General features: G+C 53.7%; 1 long non-coding RNA gene across 1 annotated transcript; it reads right to left on the reverse strand.

Annotated features, from left to right (window-relative positions):
- Positions 1-305: 305 nt before the first annotated feature.
- Positions 306-975, reverse strand: LOC129679286 (uncharacterized). The gene is made up of 2 exons (XR_008720536.1): positions 714-975; positions 306-585 (listed from the first exon to the last, which is right to left on the reverse strand). It is a non-coding gene; the product is annotated as an uncharacterized LOC129679286 (long non-coding RNA).
- Positions 976-6,645: the final 5,670 nt, after the last annotated feature.

Below are 6,645 nucleotides of genomic sequence, written 5' to 3' on the forward strand. Positions count from 1 at the left end.
GCCTCTGCCTCTGCCTCTGTGAATGCTGGGATTACAGGCATGCAGCACTGTGCCTGGCTCTACAAGGGCCCTTAACTTTGGCCCTTGTCTCTGCTCAATACCGCTGCCTCTCTATAGCTGACTCCAACCTAGAGGGAACCAGGCATGCAACTACCGTATAGAATCTTTACATGTAGCCACTTGTAGAATTTGCCATGTCCTTCAGGACCACACTCCCCAGCAGCTCTGCTGGCTATGTGCTAGCACCCTGGGGACATTTGGCCCAGACCAGTTAATCCCTAGGGAAGAGGAGGTCCACAGGGTACTATGGTCTGTCCTGTTTATTGGAGCCCCATAGCCTGCTTCCTGGGACCCATGCTGAATCCTCCTCATAGGGAGCTGCTCTGGTAGGGGAAGACAGAGTCTGGGGTCAGGCAATGTCTGAGCAGCTTCCTTCCCCCACCTCACTACCCCGCATCTTCAGATAGTTCTAGAGAGCTAAACTGGCAGAAGGGAAGATTAGTCACCGAGCGAGATCTGTCTTGAAGTCTCCCTTCTAGGTCCCAGGCTGCAGGCCGTATACCATTTCTCCTCTGCACACTCAGCCTGGAAAGAGAATGAAAATAATTGGGGTTTGTGAGTTGAGGGACCCCCAGGCCTCCTAGGACATCAGACACAGCATGCCACCCCAAATTTCTATATGGTAAACTTGTACCCTAGAACCACATGGTTACCTGGACTACAGCAGAGCCCGTCATGATCTGCACCAGGTGGGTCTTAACACCCATCCACGTGCTTTTCCTCAGAGCTCGAGGTAAGGCCTGGTTGCCGTGTGCGCTCCTGGCGGCTCTGATGTTGCTGGGTGGCCTGGTTTCTCTGCGCTGAGTCCTGCCAGCGTGCCTGCAGGTGTGCCTCCTGGGCCACCCTTGTCATCATGGTGCAGTGGTAACCAAGCACTGCAGCCTGTGGGTGACGGCTGTGTGTGATCTTCCTGGACCCAAGCACTTCCTGTGTCATAGGCCCAGATGCCCTGCCCCCACAGCTACCCTCCTAATTGGGCATTCTCCCTGACAGAGCACCACGTGCTGTCTTGTTCTCATTCACATTCTGTTGACGTTGGCACAATCTACTCTTTGAATCCTGGCGGTTACAGAGAGGCTGGAGCAGTGAAACAGCTCCCAGCCCTGGGATCCCTCCAGTAGGTACAGTGAGGATTGCTTCTGGGCAGATGGGAATGGCAGATGGACATGACCTCACTAGCTCAGGCCAAGGCTTGGCCAGGCCCTGCAGTTCCCCAGACTCAGAGTCCAACCACAGCTAGTCAACACGGGACCAAGCCAGTATGTGTTGTCATCATGGACTGAGCCACGGTGGCAGGATTCGAGGGGCCCAGATCACCTACCTTCAGAAGCTGCGGGGCTCCACAGGCTGCTTCCTCCAGACTGCCTACTTCCAGCTCAGCCCACCTGGTCCACACAGTCTCTGGTTCCTGTTAGCACATGAGTCCAGCCTACTTTGCTAGAGGTCTGGCCCTAAGCCAGTGCCCTGGGTGGCTCCTATGCTGTGTATGTTTGGACCACTGGCTTCAGACTCATTCAGCAGTGCTCAGAGAGATTACAAGGCCAAGAGGAAAGGTATAGTCCAGATAGAGACTGTTCCATCTAGCTGGCCATCTGCTACTAGCTTTCCTGGTGGCCATGTCTCCTCCCTAAGACGCGATTCTTACCCCTTTAATAGGAGATGATAGTGACAGACTCCCTGAAATCCTTAAGGACAGAGACTGGGGGCTGAGAAGCTCATATGCTTGTTAAGCACTGGGACCCAGGGTTTGAGGAAACTGAGCTCTAGTCACAATCCATAAAGGGCAGGGGCAGGGCCGGGACCAGGCACCTGCTGTGTTAGGCAGTTCCAGCACCAGCCTCCCTGTTGCCAAGCTTCTCATCTCTCTAGGTTGAGAGTTTAACATAGTTTTAAAGATTTTGCATGCGAGTGTGTGTGTTTGTGTTGTGTGTGTGTGTGTGTGTGTGTGTGTGTGTGTGTGTGTGTAAATACAGGTGGCCAAGGACGCCAGAAATTAGAGGTAGTTGTAAGCTGCATTCTGGGAACCGAACCCCATGTCCTCTGGAGAGCAGCACACACTAAAAGCCATGAAACCAGCCCAATTTCAACACATTTGATATATTTTGGGGTTCCCCCAGCATGTGTCCCCTGGCCAGGCCTTATTCTTACACAGGTCTTTTCATATACAACTTCCGGCTGTTCCTAAGCAGTCTGTACTAAACCCAGCCTGGACACCGTCAGCCCAGGGACCCTCACTCAGGCTCTATGATGCCTCCCAGTTCCTCCATGGTACCTAGCTGCTTGAGAAGGCACCCCTTTGCTGTGCTAACTCCAGAAATTAATCTCTTGTCAGGATTTCTTGTCCTGTGTAGATCCTGTTGCTCCTCATCTCTGAGTCCGTAAGATGAGTAAGAGGACAGGCCTCACTTTTCACCCTCCCGTCTAGGTCAGCCTACTCCCAGCAGCCTACCGGGCTCTGATCAGCCATGCTAAGGCCTGGGAGTGTTCATCAGCTCTGGCCATCTTCTCTGGCGGCATCCCACCTATTCCTGGGGTCCTTGTTACCAGAAGGCTCAGGCAGCAGAGTCCCTGCAGCCTCAAGCATCTTTTCCACTGTGTGATGCACTGTCACTGTTTGGTGTTAGAATTAGAAGCTGCTGCTAAAACTGGCAAATCCCAGCCTACTGGACAGTACCTTCCTCAAGCTGTGGGCTTTAGAGAAGGGCAGGCCTGGCCTGGAGGGGCAGTCACATCCAGTCAGACTCTGGAAGTGGGCAGTGACCCCATTCTGGCCCTACAGCACAGTGACAAAGAGCCTAGAAATAAGGCTCCTGCCTGAGAGGTGAGACCCCCGCTGGGATTAGGGGCAAAATCATTCAGAAATAGCCATCCTGGGGATGGACACCGTGTGACGCGGCAGGAAGGCACCAGCTGTGGTCATAAGCATCTACAAGGAATCTGGGACTCACAGAGGGGACAGCTGTGCTGCAGGGACCCACAGAAGTCCAGCCTTTTTCTTTCTAACTCCTGTGGGCCTCCTGGGGATCAGACACATGTGCCCAGGAAGTGTGCCAGGCCAAGGGACCCGCAGCAATCCTGCCCAGCAGTTTCTGCCTCTTGCATCCAAAGCAGGGAGACACCTGACTTCTTTTTATCAGCAAGTTGGGCCTTAAGACAACAAGTAGCTGAAGGCCCTGGTTCTATCATTTCAACCTCCAGGCTCAGGTCCCAGGACCTTTTTAAAAGTCATCATGGTGGCCTGGCCAGGACTTCTAGGAGATATGGTAGCTGGGAGAAAGCAGCTGGATTCTTAACGGTGGCAGTCCACAGGGAATCTCCGGCCAATCCATGCCTTGCCCAGTCTTTCTGACCTCAAAGAATCCCTTAGAAAGTCTTTGGGTACTCTGGCCCAGGTCACCCAGTCCACCCATGCCTGGATGACACCCCCAAGCCAAACCTTGCTTCCTGGCCTCAACCTCCCCTGAAGTTCAAGACTTCTGAGGGTATAGGGGCCAAGGACACAAGCAACTATGTTAACTGGTCATCTTCAGCCCCTCTGGAGTTCTGTAGCAGGCTGGGGCCTTTGGATCTCAGAGGTATCCTGAGGTCTCTTCCTCTGCCCACACACTCCAGACCTTTGAACCCCTCTCCTGGACGTTCTTCCTACCGTACCTACAAACTGCTCCCTAGTTGCAAGAGTTGCAGGAGAGCACCTGTGTGCGCTGACCTGGGCCTTAGTGTTCTTTGTTGTACAGCCCTGTGCCATTCTTTTTGTTTGTTTGTTTGTTTGTTTGTTTGTTTGTTTGTTTGTTTTTATTTTGTGGATTTGGATTTTGGTTTTCGAGACAGGGTTTCTCTATGTAGCCTTGGCTGTCCTGAACTTGCTTTGAAGACCAGGCTGAGCTCAAACTTAGAGATTCACCTGCCTCTACCTCCTGAGTGCTGGCATTAAAGGCATGTGCCAGCCCCAGCACCTCCCTCTGGGCTTTCTCCAGCTAGTTCCTCCCTGTCCTTTCTATGTGCTCCCTCAGTCCATTCCTACAAGGCCCTCCTTACATCTCAGCATCTCCTCCGCCACTCCCTTCTCACAGCTCCTCTCACCCTGCTGCCCCAGCTCTCCACTGCATCTTCACAAACATCATCTTATTTTGCAAACTGCTGATCCCAGAGTGCCAGTGATAGAGGCTGATGGGACACGGGTGTGGCTAGAAGACTGTGGCCCTGCCCCAGTAGCCTGCATTGCCTACACTGGCACAAGACAGCCCTTCCTCACTGGCAACCAAGGGCTGGCTGTGTCCACCAACCCAGAGGTGCTCCCTCACTGACTGTAAACAGCGAGTCATTTCTTGAAGAGTAAAATAAATTGTCTTAACAGCAGAGCAGCTTCCTTCTCAGTACAGCTGGAGGCTGCACTCCAGGAGTTCCCACACCACGCTAGAGGGCCCTGAGCTCTGCCAGCGTGGACAGCTATGAAGACCACAAGCTTAGAGATAACAGTCTGGAAATAGAGGGTCACGTGTTGTTGTTTTTTTTTTCCTCCAGGGCATGATGGGTCCCACCCAGTCCCTTCTAGTTGCAGCTCGCAGCTCAAGGGTCTGGGCCCATGTCTCAGCACTGTGGGATGTGAGGGTGCTTTTAGAGCCGGGGCTCCCCCAGCCAAGCTCTGCCTTGAAGCCCACTCTGCAGAGCCCCATTTCATCCCACAGCTCCTGCCAACGGCACTAAGGGACCTCACAGACGCCTTCCCAGGACCAGGGAGTGGTGGCCACGCTTTTGGCTCTAGAGGAGACAAGTCAGGCTCATCTACCAGGAACCAATCTGTTAGTGCCCCACAGCCAGCTCTAGCCATCTAACACCTCTGCTGTGGGCTCCACATCGTGTTCTAAGGGCATATGTGTATGCGCATGTGTTCATTCATTATGGCAAGCATGGTGCGCGCTCTGGCTTTGCATACATGCAGCATGTCTGTGAGCAAGCTGCTTTTATGTCCGTATGTATTTACACGTGTATCAATTTATGCTGCTTTGAAGCCTATGGATACACGTGTCTATGAGCTTGCTGCGGTTGTGTGCAAATGTGTACGCCTGTGAGCATGGGGTCACGTGTGTGCACAACTGCCTGCTATTCCCCGTGTCTAGCTTTCTGAGCTCACCTCTGCACCTCCATCTCCATATTGGCCTCTCGTCCAGGTTTTCCCCTCTGCCCAGCGTATTCCCCTTTCCCACCCAGAAAGCCACACAGCTGTCTTCATCCGACTCAGAACCAGTGGAAGATATAGGAAGACGTGTACCTCTCTCATCTGACTGGACGGCCAGCACCCCACATCCCACTGCCTGTGAGGGAGGACATTTGTACCTGACACACCAGTTGAGCTCAGAGATTACACTCCTGTCACTCTGGCTTTGAAAAGGGCTTGGTCATTGGTCTCCTGTCCTGGAGCTGAATAGAGGAATCTAGCCTGTGATGAAGGGTGGGGTTTGGGCTAAACAGATGCCTCTGCTGTAGAGCAGACCACATTCAATGAACTATGCCCAGGAGTCCGAATGGCATCCAGGAAGAGGAGAACTATGGGGGTGGGTCCACACAGCCTCCATCCTCACCAGGGCCCGGCCAATATCTCAGCTCCATTGCCTGGCTGGCGCAGCAGGCTCAGAAAGACAGGAAATCCATACCGGGCTGAGGGGTGCTTCCAGAGAGGTCAGACCTCCTAGTGGGTAGGGGAGACAAAGGGAGCAGCTTGGCCCCACATGTCTTCCGAGTGAGCTATGCTGGACCATCACATGGCCAGGCCCCTCCTGTCTGCTTTCCCTCCCAAGAGACACCTGGCACAGGACCATGAGCTCAGGTCCTGACAGAAGCTGGTGGAAATCCAGGCTGTATCTACATCCTGGCAGGCACTAGCCCAGGAGGCCACGACAAGGGATACTTCACTAACCCAGGAAGACCTCCCCTTTTGTTTGACTACTACCCAGAGTGGTCCTTCTCTGCCCCTCACCCCACAGTCAGACAGGGCTTCAAAAGCCCCTTCCTGGGGCCCTTCTTGCTGCTGTTGCCTGAGGGCACAGCTCATCTTCTTCCCAGGGGATCCGTTGCCCTGGATACCACCTGCACCCCCACCCTTGGCTGTCAGTGCAGATCAGAGGGGCTCCCTCTTGCTCCCCAGGCCCCTGAGCTGAGGATGACTGATGGGCTCGGCATCTTTCCTCCCCAGGAGACCCACTTGCCAGTATGTCTGGGGTGTTGGGGAGTGTATGTAAATGAATAAGTATAGAAATAAGTGAATGAATGAGTGAATGATGCCCAAACCTGGAACTGCCCAAGGCACAAGAATCAGAAGTTTAGCATCTTGCAGGTAGGGAGCCCTGCAGCCCTAGCCCCAGCCTTGCAGTCAGGATGATAGAGCACCAGGCTAGGACGTCAGTGGCCAGGTGAATCTGCTCATGGTTGGCCAGGGATGACATAGGGTCTGAGGGGAGGGGACCCAGAGGGTCTTAGAAGCACCTGCTGCAGCTCCTCAAGCACTTTAAGACTGGCCCTGCCAGCCCTCTAAGGCCAGCATTGTGTGTGTGTGTGTGTGTGTGTGTGTGTGTGTGTGTGTGTGTGTGT

This window comes from Psammomys obesus, unplaced genomic scaffold (assembly GCF_907164565.1).
Source record: "Psammomys obesus unplaced genomic scaffold, mPsaObe1.curated_primary_1811, whole genome shotgun sequence".
Lineage (NCBI taxonomy): Eukaryota > Metazoa > Chordata > Mammalia > Rodentia > Muridae > Psammomys > Psammomys obesus.